Source organism: Lycorma delicatula, chromosome 1, assembly GCF_047948215.1.
Source record: "Lycorma delicatula isolate Av1 chromosome 1, ASM4794821v1, whole genome shotgun sequence".
NCBI classification, from domain to species: Eukaryota; Metazoa; Arthropoda; class Insecta; order Hemiptera; family Fulgoridae; genus Lycorma; species Lycorma delicatula.
Window position 1 is genome coordinate 295,326,804 of NC_134455.1, and position 23,471 is coordinate 295,350,274.

Below are 23,471 nucleotides of genomic sequence, written 5' to 3' on the forward strand. Positions count from 1 at the left end.
TAACATCTTTTTTTGCAAAATGAAAGGATCAAGACAAACAATAAAATTTCCATTTTATTATTAACCTAACAACCATCATAATCAGAATAATGTTTTATTTGCAATAATACGTATTTAAAAAGTGTTTAAATGAAAATAGAACTATAATATAAAGAGAACAATAAAATGTCAGCATATTTATATAAATAATAATTACGCAAAATTTTTCAAAAAAAAACAGAATTCTTCCTCTTTTGAGAGAACCCCTAAAAATAGAGAATAAACTATTAAATTTGAACGTGTAATAACAATCTTTCAAAATATTTTTATAGGTCTTACTAATTATGTGTCCATGTAGATGACGGCCGTGGTTACTAGAAACCGGCCCACCATTAATAAAGTGTAAAATATACCTGACAGAAACGAGAATAACAATTACAGTAAATAAAAAAAAAACAAGTACACAAAGATACATGCTGCTCGGTCGATAAAAGCTTCACAAAATATTTTACCTATTTGGTAGAGTTTAACTACCGTGGATTCGAAGCGAACTCTGAAGATGAAAATCACCATCAAGATAAGAAACAAGCAGGAAGAACCAGCATTTTATAACAACACAAAACTTTTTAAAAACAAGATTTATCTAGAGCGGCAAAATTTAAAATGAATGAAAGTTTGGCGAGATCAGTTTTGATACAATAGGTTCAGAATTCGCATACCAACTACGGTATATAAAGAAAACCTGAGATCGCAACTAATCGCAATTTTTAATTTTGTTTTACGGAACAATCTTTTTACGCAGCTAAAATAAAAAATATTCTGTATTTTATTTTTTATATAATTATCTACGGTTACAATCTTTTAATATAAAAGCATAAACTGAAAATGAATTCTATCTAATATAAAAGGAATAAAATTAAAAGTATATTCAATTACGCAAATACAACCTCTCTCTCTCTCTCTCTCTTCCTGTTTAGCCTCCGGTAACTACCGTTTAGATAATTCTTCAGAGGATGAATGAGGATGATATGTATGAGTGTAATGAAGTGTAGTCTTGTACATTTTCAGTTCGACCATTCCTGAGATGTGTGGTTAATTGAAACCCAACCACCAAAGAACACCGGAATCCACGATCTAGTATTACTAGACTAGCTTTACTAGGACTTGAATGCAAATACAACCTAGTACACATAAACATGAATAATTGATATAAATTATCTTCTTCAATTAGTACAAAATTAAGTACAAAAATCAAAAAGTACAATTAAGTACAAAAGATTTTTATTTTAAATCGATTTTAAAATTGTTTTAAATTTACTTTGTACATTAAAAAAAAAAAAGCAATTGCAGCATTTGGTATAAGCAAGACTTGTACATAAAAAATATGTATCATTAAAAACTACCGTTCCTCTTTTTACAATTCAGTTAAAAAATATCAAAATCGTAAATTTGAATAAGTTCTAAGATTAACAGCTTCAAAGTTTTCTTTAACATCTTTTTTAGGAATCAGCTGTAGCTACTAGCCAGATTAATTTGAAGAAGTAATTTATTCCCGACTTCGTTTAATCGCTTTTGGTTAGTTTTTTTTTAAAGAAAATTATTACATATACAGTAATAATTTTATTGTTTCAAATCGCTTAGGAAATTCTAAGAATAATATAAATTTCAACGTCAAAAATTAAGCATTGCCGTAATTCACCGGAGGCAACCAATTTTTATTTACTCACCGATACAGAAACTGACTGAAATTCCGTTAACGTTGTTGGTTTTAACTTAAAAAAATATTATCGACACCATATTCTTTTCATAGTTCTACAACGAAAGCACAAGTGCCGCAGGTAGATCAGAAAATTCACTTTACTTATTTATTATTCAATGTACTTTGGAACAGTGTAATTTTCATTTTTTTTAACTTAAAAAAAATAACAGAAAAGAATCACACACGGAGTTTCTGGAAAAAGTAATATCACAAACTTATATACTTACATTAATATTTGATATGTTCAAGAAAATAGCCCAACATTTCAAAATATTTTCCATTATCTTTTCCCAAATAATAGCTATTTTAATCAGCAATGATCATTTAAAAAAATATATAACGATAATATAATGTTCAGGTAGATGGATTGGTTTTGACTATAAATTAGAAAATGTGTAAACAAATAACAAATTTCCGGACGCTACTTGAAAAATTCAAAATTCTATTACAGTAAACGTCGCAGTGAGAAAACTACTGCAATGATTACATAACATGAAAACGTAACTATTATTCTAAACTTTCAGTCAATGGACCCAATAAGCCAATTTTTCGCAAAAATTACTCTACATTTCGTCTATTATATTAGTAATAATGAAATATATTTAATCTCATCTACAAATATAACTGCAGCCGCGACGTAATATCGGTTGTTTACAATATAATAAACACACAAAACGGATACGTAACAATATTTTCATTTCTAAAAATAACCACTCCTGACAGAAATAGCTATTACTTGAAAAAAAAATGGTGAATAACCGGAAGGCAGTTTACTTGTCAATTGTTTATAAACAAAGAGAAAAAGTAGATACAGATGATACTTTTTGGCATTTAACACAGGCGTATAATGAATTAAGTTTAGTACTAAAAAAAAAATGTTCAAATTTTTATTCAGGTTTTCTTTCCTATTTATTAATTGAAACGAGTTCTAACTATCCAACTTGAGATGGGTAAAACTACAGCGCAACTAGTTTATTTACAAACTGATACAAGATTAAATTATTAGATGTGACAAAAACGAAGTATATTTAAGATTATAATCTAACCAACCTATTGTAAATACCACGTAAAACTAAAACTAAATTCTTTCAACATGAATTCTACGATTTTTTACTCGATTTACTAATCAAGTTTTTTTTTTAATCAACAGACTCGTTTTTGTAATTTTGCGTGGCGAATGAAATTGGTCATGTTTATTTTTCGTGATGATAGGACACTAGAGATACCACATTTTGAATTTCCCAATCGCAACGTCGAGTCTTAAAAAATGTTATGTCAATTTATTAAACTGCCCTTATAATAATCCTGAATTTAAAAAAATTAAGTCCCGCATTTTTTCTTGGAAATTATGAACAAAGCTTATGAAATTTACCACACAGTTTATCATGATCTCTAGCAATAGATTTAGTTGCGCATAAAAACTTGGTACAAATGGCTGAACAATTTTACAGTTTTAGATTAAAAAAAACGATCTCCTATATGGTATATGTGAAATAGTATTCCTATATTCTAGTAACGGTGAATCAGATAACAAATACGCTTTTATACTTGGCCGTTTAAAACTTCAAAAGACACTTTAAAAAAAGTGTTTAATTTAAGATCTCGACAAAATTGAACTGAAAAGTGAATCAAATGCGCTGTTCACACACACGTAATCTCTTATAACAATAGATTGTTTCAAAAGGATTTACTCTTAAAATTGGTTAACTGTAATCCTAGAGCACAGGATGTGTAAACAGTAACACGTAACGGCCATCCATTAATGGATGGAACATGACTCGTACTTCCCATTAGCAATATCTTCTTCTAATGGAAATTTTTATAAAATACAATTAAGCTAATATAAGAAAATTTAATACCATATACGTATTTTATTCGCTAAACACACAAGTTTCAGTCAATAAAGTTTCAAGTTTCAGTCGATAAACAACCGACTTGAAGCCTGAAATGTAGGCAACGTAGCTCCATCTCCATTTAGCTGAACAATCTAATTAAATTCAACTCCTTTGAGGAAATTTCTCCGTTGACATAAATAAATTGAGACTGAAATCTTATTTACATTATTCATCAACAGTTTACAAAAGTTAGCAGAAACAATAAATTTAATACTCAATACATTATGAAAGATGATAAATTGTTTTAAAAAAAAACTGTAACATTAATCGAACGAAGGAAAGACGCGTGTAAAGAGATATAAAATTAATAGTCTTAAAATGGTTTTTATATGCAATAAGAGTAATTGAATATACTTTTGCCATGAACCTAGCTTCACAATAACTTTATAAAAAAATATATCGAAGGCAGGTTCATTCCATTTCTTTAGTGAACCTCCCTTCAATGAAGTGTTCCCAGACACTTTTCTGTTAATACAAAAAATTAAATTTCATTACTAAAAAAAAATACATATCCAAAATAATGAAGCATAATTAAAAACAAACTTTAAAAAACAATAATGAAACGGATAAAACTATCTAAAAAGTAGAAATATATAATTACTTTAGATTATTTAATATCAATTCTTTAAATTTTCTTATATATTCTTTAAACTTTTATATATTAAGAGCGGTCAACAATTATGAAAAAAAGAAGTTAAAAAGAAACATAAAGGAGAGAAACCTGCGTTTTGATAAACATCAAGAAAGAAATGCAGAATAACGACGCAGTCTACTATCGAACATGACCTAAGACTCACTGAAATGTGGATGTATATATATTATTCCATTCTAATTTTTCCTTCTTGAATTTTTGTTTAAAAATACTTTGAATATTAGAAAAACGTAAGGTTTTTATATCACTAGTTTATACAACATCAAAAATACGTAATATTAAAAAATACACTCAAATCATCTATATATAATTAACGTAATTTCTCGTTTCCATCTAAATTATCTGAAAAAATTTGGATCACTAGAGTTACTTTCTCCAGAAAAAAAACATTTTTTCTTTTAAAAATAATGTGTTCGGATTAATTTTGTCGCCACTGTATCTCAATCCCAGTCTGAGCTTTTTATACAGCGACAAGATGGGGGAAAAAAGTTCCCGTGTAAGACTACAGGCAAGCCGCTCTAATATAATCATAAAAATACCAAGGAAGCAGTGACACGGAGCGGGTCCCACATCCTCAGAAACACGAATGCAATGTGTGTCAATAATTAGTGAAAATAATAGAAGGTAATGAGATATCTACTCAGAGAGGAAACCACGAAATGAGATAAACAACCTTACCCAAAGGAGTTCTACATACAACTTCAGGCAGTGGATATCCTTCCACCTACAAATCCATGAAGATCGAATACCTTTATCAGAAAAAGGGAGTATTAAATTAAGCAATCAACGATTTTATATAAACTAGGTTAAATATGTTCTAAAAAAAGTTGTATTTTCTTTAGATACTAAAACCACCTGCGGCAAAAGTAGAGGCTTCCTTAAGGAAAATTCTCACCCATCCGCAGAACTGGCGGGATATGCGGACGTATCCAGTTGAACTACCCAAGCCGGTCAACAAGATCCTACCGACGTGTGAAGGAGCGATAAGGAAAAATTATGTTAACTATTAAGCAGTTAATAAAACATACGTTTAAAATTTACGAATTAACGAATTGCAAACAGATGTAAAGTAAACTTAGGTTAATTTTATCTTTGCAGACATTTCATTAATAAAATGAAACTGAACAGTGATTGGAGAATATAATAAACCCACCTTTGAGAGCGTTTTACTGATATTATGAAAGCCTCTAACTTTAAACTCATAGGCAGAGATATAAGGCTACAGTAGCATCATAAAAAAAGCTTGTCTTAAAACTATTATACGGCCAAGCTAAGAAATCGGCCAAGGAGTTTCGTGTATGAAATTTGCTAGCAAAGGTTAGTTTGGGCTTAATATATCCAGGGGGAGGGGTAAAGGGTTTCGTTTGTGGCCAATTTTCTCTAAACTTTGCAAATATAACTCCACTTTATATTAGGCTCAGTACATGCGTGTACTGAGCCTAATATAAATATAAAAATGGTAGCTTATCTCAGCTACCATTTATAAAAAAAAAACCATTGCCCCAAAATTATTTCCTTCCCGAAAAATCGGCTATCTTTTTATTTATTGCATATTTTTAACCACATTTTTTTAATGTATTCTTAAGCATAGTAGTAGTGCAAAAGGAAATACTTTGGGGGCAATATTGGGACGGAAGAGCCGATCAACGTTTAAAAATATTTTTTAGTTTATTTAAATTTTTAATAATGATATTACAATAAAATTTCATCATAATTCACCTAAACCTCCAAAAAAGGTAATTTTTTATTGGTAATACATTTTTCAGTGAACGTTTTTTTCTTAGTTTCTTCCATGTAACATAGTAGAACTCGACAAATAAAAAAAAAAACCTTGGAAGATGATTTTGAGGGTGAGGAGCAGAAAAAAGTAAAACATATAATTTCTTTTTTAATATTTTAAACTTTTTTCATGTATCATTACTTTTTCACTATATAAGAATAAATAACTTATCTCAGTAAAACATAACCAACTTTGTTGTCAGCTTACTTTTTAACCAACAACCTAGTTCCCCTAAGGTTAAAAAGGCCTTATTTTCATAAATCTTTTTCCATCTTGTTGTTAATTAAAATTATAAACTAATGAAAGTTCCTTAATAGTGTTAAAACACACGTTTTTGGACAACACTTTTTTTTAACATTTTGGAAGCGAAAGTTAATTTTTTTAATGCCCGCAATATTGAAACGGCAAAAAATATTTAAGAACTTAAAGGACAAATAAACCTCTACTCTTATCCATAATTAAATACAAATACTTTTTTATATTTCCTTTTAATGAAATAAAGTTGAGAATTCACTTTCGGGAAAAAAGCTTAAAATAAGATTTTAACTCGCAACAACGCAGAAACAGATTTTTAATACCGTATAAAACACTATTTTTTCCAACAGGTGGTTTTTAAGGTGTGGCCCATTAAATACAAGCATATTATTTCGTGATCGAATACTGTATTACAAAATATTATAATAAATTTATTCGTAACTGATAATGCAAAGAGTCAATAATACAACAGTAAGATTTGCATAAACTATTCAATAATACTGTGTAGAATAACATGAAAGTACGTAATACGAATAATAAAAAAAAAAAATAGCACAACCAATAAACTTTCCGGTACAATTTAAATTAAAACTTTTTAACATTTTCACTAATAAACAAAGCCAAACAAGGTACAACGAACTGAACATTACTTCTTCAATTACAAAATTTAAATTAAATAGTTCTTTAAAAAAACTATTATGCAACACTATTAGTGACGTAATACAGGCAGTCCGTAGCAACTGTCATTCATAATATAATGAAGGCCTAAAAATAATAATCGTTACACAATCAGATAGGCATCTTAATACTTAAATCAGAGAAATACTCTTATTTAACCTTTCAACATATAAATTTAACAAGTTATTTAGTAAATGAATTTCATAATTAAAAAAAATTAAGGCCAATTATAAATCTATAAATTTGTAGACGTGTGCACGTGCATACTAATAGAAAATCTTATAAATAAAACAGATCCAGAAAAATCATTAATTATTACAGTTTTATAAGTTACCAGCAAAGTAAAACAATCGAAAATAATTAAAAAATTAATAAACAATAATTAATCATTTTTGTAATTTACTTAACAAGGCTTTCAATATAATCAGTATTAAACTTTCTGATACCAATTTATCCATCGATCACACTTAACAGCAGATTACATAACCAATCTTTTAAAAATCAAAATCTACATAAAAATATTTGAACCCAAACAATAAATAAATTTGATTGATTTAAAACAACCTAATAAGTACAAAAGCTCAAATACCCGCATGCCTATAAAACGATATCTATGAACGAATATACAGTAATTGTGCAGAGCTAGCGTTTGTAGATGGTAAAATTAAAATTTAACGGTTAAAGGTTCAAAATACGTGTACAATGGATTTTCAGCGACCTGACACGAATCAGAAAATCATTTTTTTTTTTTTAATTACAGACATTTCTAAGAATAAAAGGTCCTATGCCGTGTTTAATAAGGAATCTGAGAAAGGCTTTTCCAGTTATTCATGAAATTATGGCCTATATAAATTTCACAACATCCGTACATTCGATTTTCTACTTCGTTCACTGTAAGTACTGTAAGCACCGTCGATGCCGGTGTACTTTGGTGGTTGGGTTTCAATTAACTACACATTTCAGGAATGGTCAACCTGAGACTGCACAAGATTAAACTTCATTTACATTCATACATTTCATCCTCATTCATCCTCTGAAGTAATACCTTTACGGTGGTTTCGGAGACTAAACAGAAAAAAATTAAAAAAGCTATTGCCGTTCCTCAGAAGCTTTATTATTGGTTTTATAATTGCAAACATACTGGAGCAGATCGCCAAAACAAAGTAATGAACCACTTTCTGTACGAAACATCGCTAATAATATTAAATAGGCCTACAATGTAACTACTCAGTAAAAAAAGGAATAGAGCGAAAAATAATAAATAAAAAATAATAATAAAAAATACAGCGAATATATATATATATATATACAGCGAAAAATGTATAAAATATAGTTTCAAATATTAAAAAAAATAGAATAAGAATATTAACACGAAATTTAAGTGAAATAATAAAATAATTTTAATATCATTATGTCCTGATAATTACGCAAGTAAATTTCGGCAGTAAAATACGGGTGTGATAGTAGAGCAGATGCCACTATAGACCTGCTGACCTCTTGTGGCATGCCGAACCCTAACTGCGGCTCAATAACTGAAAGCTACACACGATTTTAATCTTTCTTCTAATCATTTTATCGTAAGAAACAAAGATTAAAGAAATTAATGTTAGTTGATAATTTAAACTAAAAAAAACTGTTACTTGAGTGGCTTTCTACGCGTAACTTTATGTTCAAAAACAAATCAAAATAACTTTTTCAATGTAAAAATAAGGACATGGTAGTTATGGGGAAAATTTTGAAAAAACCGCTTAATTAATTGCCAAAAAAACTATCTTTTCTTATTAACTTTTCTCGATTTAGGGTTTTTTTTAAACCAATAATTTTCTTTCTACTGTCAGCCATTTTTCGAGTAACGATTATTTCAAAAAAGCTGGTTATTTAAAAAAATTAAATAAACACAATGATATGAAAGAAAAAGATTTATACTTTCGAAGAATTTCCTGACTGAAACATACATAACATGAAAATTGGACACTAATCAGGAAATGGTTCAAAAACGTTCAAATGTTTCAAAAACGACAATGATTTAAGAGGAAGAATAATACGGAATGTGGTTCAACAGGAACATTTTAAAAATTGTTTTTGAGGGTTTTACTAAGGGTTAAATTAAAATTCTAGCCCAAATATTCAAATAAATTTTTTGATATCGAATTTAAAAAATAATGAACTAATCATAACAGCAGATATGATAAAGAAATAAAATTAGATCCGACTAACGACTTTAAGTCGAATTATCAAGCTGATAACTCATCGGCAAAAATGAAACGATCTAGTACTTTAGAAGTACGAGTTCAGCAAGTCTTACCGACCCAGCTGTGCTTATTTTAAAAGATTTTTCTCTTTAAAATGTAGAACAAAAATCTCCATATTTGTTTATCTTAGAGAGGTTGCATTAAATGTCTTGTTTGTGTAATATCAAAAGGTGTAATGAAATTATGAAAACAATTGAATGAGAAAATGGAAAATCTCATCTCTGGACAGGACATACTGTAGAACATCATCAGGTTACTCCTCTACTATCTCAATGTATAAAAAGGAGATAAAAATCAAAATTACAAAAAGCTTCCTAGAAAGTAAAGGAATCGAACAAATCCCAGGCTCCGTTCATTCACTTATTACTTAAAAAAAAACATAGTAACACAAAATTTCTCGTTATAATAAGAAAAACAAATCTAATACATAATGCTAAGAATGTTATAAAACATGTAGTTAGGAAAACCTTTAATATGATGTTATTTTAATGGTCCAAGAATAGAAATCGAGGATATAATAATACAATATTTGACAGGGAGAATGATACAATAGAAATCGGAGATCTGGGCAGTAAGGAAGATGAAAATAGATTCAAAGTTATTGAAATATCGCCTTAAAGAAAAAAAATCCGTTAGCAAGTTACACTTAATAAAGTTGAATAACGTTTAATCGTATCATAACAATTCAATAGAATACGTTGAATAAAATGAAAATTTAATCATTTTTATAACACAAAATTTATAATATGTAAGCAAGGATGTTCAATTTATAATTCTTTTTAAAAACATAATTTCAATAAAAAAATACTAAGCAACCTCTGAAATAATAAATTCACCAATACTACAATTCTACCTCCAAGTTATTTAAAATGATGTAGATTAAAAACAAAACAAAATTTCTTATCTTAAAGTACATATATTGCTTAACCACACTGATTATGTTTACATAATCAAGGAAAAACACATTATTTTAAATCATTTATCGTTTTTAAGGAAAAAACGAAATATGGTATTACACTTTATACAAAAACGTAAGGGAAAGTAATGTATTGTGATAACATTTTGGGCATCCGGTTTTTTTTTTATTCATTTCATGACGTTTGGAATGAAGATCCTCTCGGGTTAAAAAAAAAAAGAAGGAATTGTGTAAATATGGATAGTGTTGTGGGCGATTATTTTGCTTAAATACTTTGTGAAACGAGTAAATATATAGTTGTGTTATTTGTTATGGCGACTCTTATTAATGGAAGGACGTCGGTACTAATAAATATACATGGAAATCGGACAAGAATATAATGTAATTCCCATTTAACCCGTGGTTAGACTAAATACAAAAAAGTATCGCAACGACGTCGACAACCTTTTGTACTGTTATATTCAAAATAAATTAAATTTACAAAGGTAAATTATAAAACGCAATCAATTTTCACGAAACCAAATATGATTGCTTAAACCTCGACTGTCTAATGAATAAAAAAAAGAACTACCAATTATACACAGCAGTAGTGAACCGGTTTTTTCAAACTTTTTGGACAACACACAATTAACAAGTATTTACATCCCCAGTTTTCTAAGAAATGGAAAACCTTGGACGGAGAAAAGATCCACTGATTCTTAAAACTGCCAATACAAAGAAATATAACAAAACCTTTTTCATACAGCCACTCTGAAGATAAATATAATAAAACATTTGACCATCAAGAACGTAAGTATTAAAGATGTATCAGTATTTTGATACATCATCAAAATACTGATGATGACAATATATTGATCATTGATAAATGATGTAATACCAACAAAAATATACAAAACCGGCAATTTTACAACTTTCCGCTTAGTTTATAACGGAGAGAAAGTGTTTGACAATAAAAAACGACTCTACCGTTTTGTAATATTCAACTTTTGGAGGCACATGAATTGAAAAAATACTAAATAACGATTACGACATTCTACATGCATATCACAAATTGTGTTGAATTCAATTTGTTTTTTAACTCAGAACGATTTAATCTACGATCAAAAAATTTGCTGAAAATTGATTTTATTAAAATCTTTGAAAAACTGAATGGATAGAAGAGGTACCACGATAGGGTTTTAACTTCAAAAAAAAAACTCGGGCGAGTTTTTGAACTTAAAAAAAAAAAGATTGTCATATTGAAGATAATTATACCGAATAAAGTTTAAAACAATTTTTTTTAAAGCCCCTCAAAATATGTGATTTTTATATATTTTTCAGATTTATGCTCTTTTTTAAACCTTTCGTTGAAGCAATCAAAACTGTATCATACAAAAAAAAAAAAATAATAATATAGGTCTTTGAAATTTGAAGTTAAATAAGAGTGTTGAAAATTAGGTGGGTTGATAAAACTGTCAAAAATGAACAGAAGAGAAATAAATACGTAGAAAAATTCATATAAATAGGCCAAATAGATTGATAAGCCATATATTAGGATTGTAAAGGCAGACAACTGTTAAAATATAAAATACGAGATAACCGAGGATGTAATAATTATAATGAGGTTAAAAGATCAGTACACAACTCAAAGGAATGCAAAAAGCATCAAACCAATAAAATTACTGATGTTTAAAATACAAAACTTTTATTCACTGTACGGGGCATTTATAAGGGTTATTTTTATAGAAAGTCAGGCATTCTCAATTTTGAAAACGGGATTTTTTAAACTTTTTCTAGCGTTTTACTGTTTTAGTCTAGCACCTTGAATTTTCTGACTCTGATTCATTTCGAACAAAAATCGAAAAAAATTGAGTTCTCTAATTTGCCGGCCTCTGTGGCGCGAGTAGTAGCGTCTCGGCCTTTAATCCGGAGGTCCCGGGTTCGAATTCCGGTCAGGCATGGCATTTTCACGCACGCTACCAATCATTCATCTCATCCTCTGGATACCTAACGGTGGTCCCGGAGGTTAAAAAAAGTATGTATGAGTTCTCTAATCTTATTAGAGGGTTAAAAAGTAACATTTTTTTTTTTTTTGTTTTTTTGTTATAGATGAGTCTGATAAATGCCATTTACGCACAGTAACATAAAAACACCGAACTATAAGCAAGATTTCTGTAAATTATTATAACTATTTAAATTCTAAAATATTTTTTTTTGTATATAATTATTATTACTTCTAAATGCAATACAGAGGATTTTTCTGTCGATTATTACAGACTGTGTATCTAATGCACTGTTTCCCATAGAAAAGGGTACATTAATCTGTTGCTTTACAGTATCTGTTATAGATTTATTTATGAGTGTAACGCATGTAAAATTCATGACGTCTTAATGGCACTAATCAAGAGTTGCTTTTCGAGAATAATCACGTTCATTTTACAGTCTGTCTCTCAATTCAACAGTGGGAAGAAGTGACTAATAGGGCTAAATATCTCCTGCAATTCAGAGTATATTTGATTTTGTAAATAAGAAAATTGTGCTGCTACTACAGCTACTTTACTACAAACTATTTTACAGTGTTACAACTACTTTACTTCTCAACTTACTACGTACGGCATAGGAATCTTGTTATTCTTGAGAATAGCTACGTCATTTTTCAGAAAAGACTTGCCTCGTTTTAGCGTCATTTACAATCACAACGACTTTGGCGCGTAGCATACATACGGAAAAAATAGCTTTTAACCTTTTATCACAGTAGAGAATCGATTTAACAACTGATTTTAAATTTAATCTTTATCCAAATAAACAAAAATATTGTAATAAAACAATATTGAATTGATAGCAGACCTGAATAACGGATTCCTGCCAACTGGAGAAAGTAGTAGAAAATATAATAATGGGAGAAATCCAGAAAGGGGCTATAAGAAACCCTTTTAGTAAAGGTAACAGGTCCGTTTAACAATCATCTTTAGTAATACTGCCCACTGACGCACAATAAACAAATTTTTGTCCCGTGAGAAAAGTTAGCCCCACGGTTTGGAATTACATGAGAAAATGTGAGGGCTCGGTCGATCATTCTCACGCTTCGAGTTGGTTCCGGTCCGGCGGGTAAAGAGGCTAGGAGTACAAATACTCCGGGGAAGACCAGTTAAAAATCAGTTCAGCGAGGTGATTCTGCGATGTGAGTTCTGCGAATCACTCCGCAAGAGTATTCTGCGAAGGAGCGAATTTCAAAGTGAACTAAATTGGCGCAATGAAGATGACAACACAAATAATGGTTCGGTGAATTACTGTAAAAATGTTAAGTGAAACAAATAATGCACTAAATTTCATTCATAAACTCTTAGCGTAGTTTTATTTCTGAACAACAAAGGTATTTGCAGTAAAAGAACTTTATACTTGTCTTATTTATTTTATTATTGTTGTTAGGTCATGTAATGTCTTTTTTCAATGGGACTGAATTCTGGTTTTCATTATTTATCTACCTGTGAGTAAATCCTGACGACTACTTTAAATTCTACTTTGTATGCAATCTCTGTTTATTACTATTAATTGACATTTAATATTATTATTGTTTACTGTTGCCATTATTGTAATTATTCTAATTATTACTGTGAGATGGTTTTTTTTATAGTCTGTTATTATTATTATTACTACGATTAATATCGGTTTATTTACTTTATTTGCTATTTTTCATTATTTATTTTATTATTGATTTGTCTCTTTTTTATCCTGATCGAACCGCGAATACGCAACAATAGTAATAAAAACTCATACAAAAACAAATGAAATTTCTTAGGAATTCAACTAGTAAAACTAAAAGGAACAGAGTGAGAATGAAAAGCTCAGAGAAAAGTTGGTTATGCGTACTTTAATAGAAGGAGTAACTTGTAAAATTAAGTTTAGATGGTTTGGATGGACACATCTAATGGAGGAGTGGGAAACATTACGGAAAAAAGAGAAGGAAACTCGGGTTTAGAACAAAAGGGCAACCACGGAAAAGATGATGGATTTAATAAAAAAAAGTGAGTAGATGTGACAAAAAAAAGATTGAGTATTCATTTTTTTAGGTCACATCTAAATATAGATGATTCAAGCATAGGAGATAACGTAAAATGAAATCCTGCATTTAAATAGAAAATCAAGAAGGTACAAACAATGCCGTTAGTGGTGTTTTTTAATCGATATTTAATGTTACGACCGAAAATTCTCCACAAGATTGAATTTGTATTAATATTTGTAACATCTGATTTTTTTTTGTAATTCTACTGTGATAAGGAAATACATAAGATCATAAAAATCATAATAATTTTAAAATTACTTAAATTTTAAAAGCTCTACAAAAATTTCGAGAAAATTAAAAATAACTGTAGTCAGTTTTTCTCATTTCAATTTGCTTGGAATGAAATTAATATTACAATAATTACATGTTTTATTAATATTTGTTTATAAGTCGCCATAAAAAAATAATAATAATAATAGCCGAACTACGTTATAAGAATCTGGTTTTTCAACAGTACATAAATCTAATTCCTAAAGTAAATTTGAACTTTCAGCTACGATAGTCACACGACCAAAATAGAATTCCTCTTCCACATCTCCAGTTTAATCAACAGAGCTTCACTTCAACGAATGATAAACAAAAAAAATATATTACCAGAGAAACGTGAATTATGTATTACTAACAAATGTAAATACATAAAAACGGTACAAAACAAATAACATGAAATTGCACAGAATAAAAAAAAAAACGTAGCTATATGAAAAGAAATTAAATCAGCGAAACTAAATATTTGTCATGAGTAGGTTATAAGCTGATACATCAAATTAACAAGTTCTTTCATATTCGAGAGTAAAACATTGGACAATTACGTAAATAAAATACCCAAGTTAGCTTATAAACTCAATGTAACTTATTTTATTGCGCGTGAACTATGTTCATAAATTAAAGTAAGCACAGTTTTTTAACCCTAAGTTACATGTAATTTTAATAAAGACACAAACTATCGATTAAAAACGTTTGGAAAATTAAATCTACTGGTCAATAAACCCAAGAAAATATCTGGTTTTCTAAGCAGAGATGCTAAGTGGCATTCAGGAATTTCTTGATTCGATTCTCCAGTTATATTTCACTCTTTTATCAATATTTTTTTATCTACTAGTGTTTAGAATTCGTACGTTTTAGTTGTAAATTATACAACATATTTATCAAAACTTTTCGTTATTTATCGATAATGTTAACAACTGAAAATTTTAATGCGTTTTTATAACATTTTTACCATCAGGCATGAAGCGTCACGAAACATATTCTACCCAGAATTTTTCACCAAATAGACGTTTGAATTAAACCGTACTAAAACACAGAAGCCTCGATCTTAAATAAAACTGAATCGGAGATTGGAAAGTATTCATTTTTAACGCTCATTATTCGACTATTATGATTGTTCATCAGGGAATGCAGAGGAAATTAAATCTCATCCATAAAATAAACACAAATCATTACGTCAAACACACTTCATTAAAGGATTTTTTTTAAAGAAATCAGTAAAAATTGTTTACGCCCTAGTTCATTCAACTGATGAACAAATCAATATTAACAAGGTAAAGATATAGTTTTTAACGTTATAATTCCTTTGAAATCACTTTACGACAGATTTTCTACGCACGTGAGTTAAACCACCGCGCGGGTTGATGGTCGACCCTTTTGATTCTGTAATTCAACACCTAAAGAATAAATAAATATATCAACAATATATCAAAACGTAAAGTCACTGACTTAAGGGGAAATATAAACTGAGGAAATTTCAGCATCTCATCTTCCAATGTTTTATATCTAAATAATGTGTCTTTCAAAATGTTTAAAGAATTTTATTAGAAATAAACTTCTGCGATAACACACACTCGTAGTTAAAAAACGACATTACTAACAAAAAGCACAATGGAAAATAACACTAATGCAGGATAAGGTTATTTCAACCGCTACGTGTGACGCTAACACGGGTAAAAAATTTTGTAAAGTACAGTAATGAGAAGTGTACCCACACCTAATTCATATAACTTCACACTAACAGCTGTCATTTTTGAAACAACCGTAAACTAAGTAGGGTAATTCTTTTAATAAAGAAGCTTTTTTAGCTTATTTTCATTATCCATCTGCCGCACCTCCACCCGATCTCTAAATGTTAAAAAATAAAAGTTTAACAATCCAGCACGTCTTATTTCAGAGTAAAAATGTCACTGCAACTTGCAACTTATACTCTTATAATTTTTTTTTTAAAATTAGATCCACGTTATTACATTACTACAACAGATGCTAATTTCATATCGGAAATGAATATTTTAGAATCAAACATGCACTCGAGCGAAGGTAATTTCGATTAAAAATGTTAGCACCTGCTTTATTTCACTTTTTAATACTCTCATATGACAAATTAATTCTTTCTTCACTATGAATACAAAATAGTAAATCATTTATTCAACAACTGAGCTTCTTGGTTTCTGATAAGTGCAATGCCGCTTTGAACTTAAAAAACAAATAATTCGTAGTAACAAAAGTAATCATTAAAGAAAAAGCAAAAGAAACTCGAAAAACTACAATTATCGTTATCTTAAAGAGTTATGCTCGTTGGTTGGAAAAAAAGACAACATAATTTCTTCAGCCAACAATATTATTTTAAAACTATTATTTATTTAACAATTATTTCAATTAACATTATTTCTTCAACATTATTTTTATAAAAGAAGTAAAGTGTATTTTTCACATAATCCCGCTTAAAAGCTATAAAACCTAGGGCACGAAACAGTCTTGGCGGGGATCCAAATCTGAATTCATAACGGTTTTTTTAATGATGAATTGGTCAGGACTTCTTTTACACGAAGCGTTGAAAAGATTATGTTTTAATGGTTTTTTAATAATTTATATACACAGTACGTATAATTCCATTTTTACATCGATCAAAGTATTTTCATGTAATACCTAACAAACAAAAAATTCATCGTTTATTTTTTTGTTCAAACATTTTTAGTAAACGATTCAATAAATTAAAAATCATTTACACAAACTCGCACTTCAAATCATTTACACTGCGCTTCGACGTATCATTATGGGCTTCCCAATGCAGCGAGAGTAGGCAAACGGAATAAAATCGAATCGTAGCTTTAAAAGAACGAATCGTTCTTTTACTAAGTCCTTTTCGCAACAGCTGTCACGCTGATAGACAACAAGCTATACTGCAGCTATTCAAAATTTTACTGTGAGACGCGGCACCAAATTAACCTTGTTCAAGTAACGACATTCTATCTGTAAAACAAACTAAAACATTCAATCAGTGCGCCCAACCCGATTCGCAAACGGAGAAACTACGTAGACAGCAACTGATTTTTCTTCAGGACGGACCCGATTCAGGCTTCAGCGTGGGATTTGCATACGGCCAATCCTACAGGGGTGCAGTCACCCACTTCCATTAGTATCAAAGATTGAGACAAAGATAACACAGTGTAAGTTTTAGCATCATCACGATGAAGTCGGGAACTTACAGCCACCAGTGGTACAATACGTGAGCTGAAAGTTTGCCCCTCCCCAATTCTGTGTTTAGTGTACTAGTCGTTGTAATAGTCTGTTGTGTTTGCATTTTTTATACAAATGTGTCATGTTATTGGTAATCGGATGTCATCCGGTTAGACAGTACAACAAACCCCCCGCTCACCGGTTCCGCCTAAGCCAGCCGACAGTTCGGTTGACAAAGACAGGGGCAAACTTTCAGCTTACTTACTGCAGAAGCTACCAGAAAGCTCTGGTTACCGGTCGCACATGATCAACAGACGGTCGGTACACTGGCTAACTGCCCAAGTTGGCTGATAAAAAGAATAATATTCTCAATTTTCTTCCAATCGATATAACATATTACCATCCCCGGATACAGTTATTAAAAATCCAAAAGGCCGTTATCTTTTAATGGGACCACAAAAATTGTTTAAATATATTTTTAAATATTAATATAAAAAGTATGTACTTCCAAGAACAAATGAAGCTTCACCAAAGCCGATTCTGCAAAATCATACAACATAAACACAAATAATAAAACGTAACATTTTCAAAGGTTCATTTTAAAGTTCTGCCAATTGTACTATCTTTTTATACATTCACTTCTAAAACCAACAAATTTAGTTATATTTTAGAGGGCTGAACTTCAGATAACTACAATAAACAATGGTCACGTTATGTTAATTATATGTATGACAGCTCGTCTTACAAGTATGTAACGGGATGAAACGCTGTCTTGTTTGTAAAAAAATGGAGAAAAATAACTGCGAAGAGACAACAATATAAAACATTGTAAGACAATAACTAAACGACCGGTTAGTTCACTTTTACATCCCTGAAAAATAAAATTAGACCTCCAAACATAGTTCTTATCGCACCCGATAACAATTTTTTTATTATAATTTTTGTACAATTCAAATTTAATGCAAAAAAAATATTTTTTTTTTATTTACTCTTGCAAAACGATCTTTTGTATAATTTATATACAACTATAAAATACATTAAAAAAAAACCCGTTTAACTAACATAAATTAACATTTTTCGGTATAAAGTCAGAAAATAATAAGAATGATATTAATGTGTATTATTTATTACGACAAAAATGGTGAGTAAAAATTCAGATTTCCCAGCGGAAAAAATTCATTTTCACAGAAAGGTAACAAAACTGGTTTCATTTTAAATGTTCCTACTTTTTTAAACAAAAAATAACACAAAACACATTTAACATAGACATTAACAACAATAAAAAAATAACAATATTAATAATAACAATATAAAAAATGTAAACAGATTAAGATAAACCATAAGTTGAATGCAATATGTAATGTACTATAATAACAATAGTCAACAAAAGAGAACTGTTTTCGTGTATCTGAAATCTTACATTGTGATTTTAACTAATTTTAGGGTGCTGAATTTAAAACTGTTATCAGAATTTATGTAATATGCCACGTTTTTTTATACACAAGATTTATTTACCAAAAAATGCATAATCACTGTGGTATCAATATTTAAAATATTTAACACACCGGATGGTCTAGTCGCAAACTCGTCTTCGTAAATCAGCTAAAATAAAAACGAGAAAAATCATTTTTGTATAATAAAGAATTGATAACAATATAGCTAATAACTCTGTGAAACACAACGCACAGTATAGACAAGTGAAGCTAGACTGAAAAAGATTTGAAGTTCTGTAGTAAACAATAATAGATGTCATCCTACAGACATGTTTGTACGTGTCTACTTCTCATTATACATCTTGACCCCGACGGAAAAGGAAGACACCCGCCACGTGATGGATCCAATCGCCACACCACCCCTTCCGTACCTAGCCTTTAGGGGCTTTACCGGAGATCGTCTTCAACAAGCCTCAAGACATTTTGCAGTCTTGGCCTCAATCAAGACGGCACCGATGCAAATGTCATGTGTGACATTCCCGTCGGTGTACTAAACCTAAACGGTTCAAACAGACATTACGCTTCAAGTCTTAAACAAAACCATACCGACTGAGCTGACTACCAGCTACCCGATGGAAGAACGAGTCAGTTCAGCCCGCAACACCGAACGCTAAACGCAGAAATCTAAAACACAAAACGCTGAAAATTATAAACAGAAACAACAGCCTAACAAAAACCTAAAACACTAACAACAGTACACAAAACAAAACAATCAAAAGATACTAACCTAAAACACAAAAACACAAAACCACGTTAATAAACCGGAAAAACCACCAATAAACTCCCAACAGCAAACTATTAACTATTAAACAAAATAACTAATCAAACAAATAACTGTCCTAAATTTAATACAAAAAACAGAAACACAAGAAATCTAACCAAACATCTGTCCAACACGTGGAAGTGAAACAAAAACAGAATTGACAAAAATTAAACATTAAATAAAAACAACAAAAACATAAACAAATAACCCAACAAAACCAAACATATCACCAACCACAACTATACTACGTTAACAAATTACCAATGTAAACCAACACCCAACTACAAAAATAAATAACCAACAAAAATCCTGACTGTAATCCTACACCTAACATGAAACAAAAAAAAAAAACAACATACAACATTAATGGAATAACTATGTATTGTAACTATTTCCGTTAACTAATGTAATTTATAAACAAATTAACAACTGTATTATGAAGGAAATTAGAATTTATTCATTCAACTAAAGAATTCAATGTAGATAAGAAATATCAGTAACGGAATTCCAGAAACTGATAAGAAATGCAACAGATCGTTGATAAATTTATTGATCGGTTTTACTTTACTAAAACTTTTAAAAATTCAAATATTAAAGACAGAATTGAAAATAACCACTGGTAAAAATTAACACAAATAATAAAAAAAATTCATTTTTAAAAACAAAGCGGTCAAGCAAAATCATCGCAATATGTTACTCACGTAAAATTCATATCACAATAAAAAAATAACGCACTAGAGGAAAAAGGTTGCAGCTAATTAAGAATATCAGCTTCATGGATCTAATGACTCTGTATATGGATCAATTTCGAGAAACAATACTTAAAACGTGTTACTACAAAATGAAACAAAGTAAGCAAATTTTATAAGTTTAATTAAAAGTGAATCAAACTTCACCCGAGTCTCTCTGTCTTGCTCCTAGAAATGAAATGCACATCATCAAATTTCTTCGAGGAAACATAGTTGAAGTCTATATCAAACTTCAGCACAGTAGGGGGTCGGTGAAATTACATCCGGAACAGCATACGTAAAATCGGATATGCTGTTGATACGTCGTTAAGTAATAGAGGGGTATAAAGACAGGCTGAATGATATAATTGGGTAGACTGAGACGGACATTTCATTCCTACATTATATACATTCTGTTGGAGTTGCACGAATTGCCTTCCGCACACAAGTCACGATGGAGTAGTAACGTTTTATTTTTGTCCTACACCGGAGGTGGGATAATCTGACAATCTTCAATGTATTAATAAAACTGTAAAAATTATTTTTCGTATATTGTTCCGTCACTAGAACAGCTATCCAGATTTTTAAGAAATATATATCAAACTATACGTCTTATTAGGTTTACCATTTTCTGTAAACAAGACATAATTTTTCATTATAATTTCCATAATGACATAATTTATGTTCACCAATCGTAAACGTAAAAATCATAATTTTTTTAATTGAAAAATCAAAACAATTAAAACTTATAAGTGAATATCAAACAAAATTAGGTTCTTGAAAAGCAATATAATACAAATTATAGATGTAAATAGTTATAAACAAAATTGTCTAAAACTTAAACGTGAAAACACTTTATCAATTCTTTCATAAATTTCGACATTCTGAAGTTGGCATTAAAGTAAAAATAATCCAACCCTTAAATTGGCGCCGAATATAAATAAGATTCATTTTTACTATTTTAGAGCCTTATATATTTTTAAAGTATGTTCTAGTAAGAAAAAATAAAAGTTTATTTTTATTTGGAAAGACCTACACAGAACACTAACATATAGAAGAAACGTTTTTCTGCGTTTGCAAGAAACGCAGTGAGAAAAAATAATATTCAAAAAATGTAGAGAAATGAAATAACGTTAAGGTTTTCTGGAAAACGTACAATTTTTTAACCAGATGTTTTCAAATTAATTTTCTTGAACTATCACGTGAAAATACTTTGAATATTAGAATGATTTCACTCTTATATCATTAAACTATAGAAATCCTGCACTACGGACTGCTGACGATAAAATAAATGTCTTCTGATCGTCTACGCGGGCTATGTAATTTTTCATTTAAAAAAATCCACTTAAGTTATCCATTATAAAAATTTACAACGGGACAACCAGGAATTTCCGCTTGAAATCGGTCATGTGGTGAGAAGTAAGGCTTACACACAAAAGAAAAAAAAATTAAATACGGGCAGAATTGAGACCATTTCTTTCACGAAGTCGTTTAATAAAAACAACTTTTCTTAAACATACACACACGCGCGCGCGACCAACTGTGGTCTAGTGGTTAAACTTGTCATCGCAAAATCAGCTGGTATTCTAAGGTTCGAGTCCTTGCAAATGTAGTTGCTTTTATTTAGATTTGAATGCTAGACTGCGAATACCGGTGTTCTATGGTGGTGGAATTTCAATTAACCACACGTCTCAGGAGCGGTCGACCTGAGTTTGTTCTAGAATACATGTTTACTGGTATATTTACACATACACTGCACTACATCTGCAGCTACGTCAGGGCTGGCAAGCCGGTGGCAGTAATTGCTTTTGCCTATACACATACCCAGACCCGACACTAGCTGGAAAACTGGTTTATTTAAACATAAGTTTTGATTTTAAATGTGTTCGTAATATTTTAGTTATTAAGGTTAAAAGAAAATAGCATAACTATTTTTACGTATTTTACTATTTTACGTATCGTAAAAATATTTCTAACCAAGAGAAGCGGCACCTTTTCCGACACGTAATGTAAATGTATATGTAACAACACTCAGCCTAAATTTTAATTATGGCTAAGACAAACTCATACAGCGAATTTCAGTAAAAGAAAAAAGTTTGGCCGTTCAGTAATGTAGCTCTAAAAGGTAAATTTAATTTATTAAAAACAAATCTAACTTAATCTTTTAATTTTGGTAAAATCAGTTGATAAAAATTAACTGCTGAACACAATATATAAATAAATTATATATATATATATATAAATTAGCGATACACTAAAATTATTATACACTAGCCGGTCAGGGCTCGCTTCGCTCACTGAACGTCTTGCCAGGAGGCTCTGCCACCTGGACCCCCAGAGACTCCCCGAGGATACGGAGCCTACAAAACGGCCGCAGCTCACCATTCCCGTATTATATTTATATTTTTTAAATATAATACGGAAACGGTATTTTTTTTTCAAGAAACAACAACAATGTTTTTTTTTTCAAGAAACAACACAAAAAGAATTCTATGAATTATAACAGATTAATAAAATTAGTAAACTAATTTCATTCACTAATGCAATTTAATTTATTTCAAGTTTCATTCTATTCAAAACTTTATTATTGAAATCTGTGTACAACAGGTATACGTCATTCTTTCTTCTGCTACCTAACATTCCCAGAGTTTTATTTTACATAAAAAGAATAACAGGCCGATTACAATAACAGGCCGAAGAATAGCTTTTAAGGCATGATATTATAATGATAATAATTTAATAATTTTTCATCTGGATGCGTTATTGCATAGAGTTAAACGCATACTTACGTACAAACCAGAACAAAAAATATTTGAAAACAAAACCAACTCAACG

At 29.9% G+C, this 23,471-nt stretch overlaps 1 protein-coding gene across 3 annotated transcripts in view; it reads right to left on the reverse strand.

Moving 5' to 3' along the window:
- capt (adenylyl cyclase-associated protein 1) overlaps nt 1-23,471 on the reverse strand; it is a 153,655-nt gene that overhangs the window by 98,559 nt on the left and 31,625 nt on the right. The gene's annotated exons all lie outside the window — the stretch shown is intronic.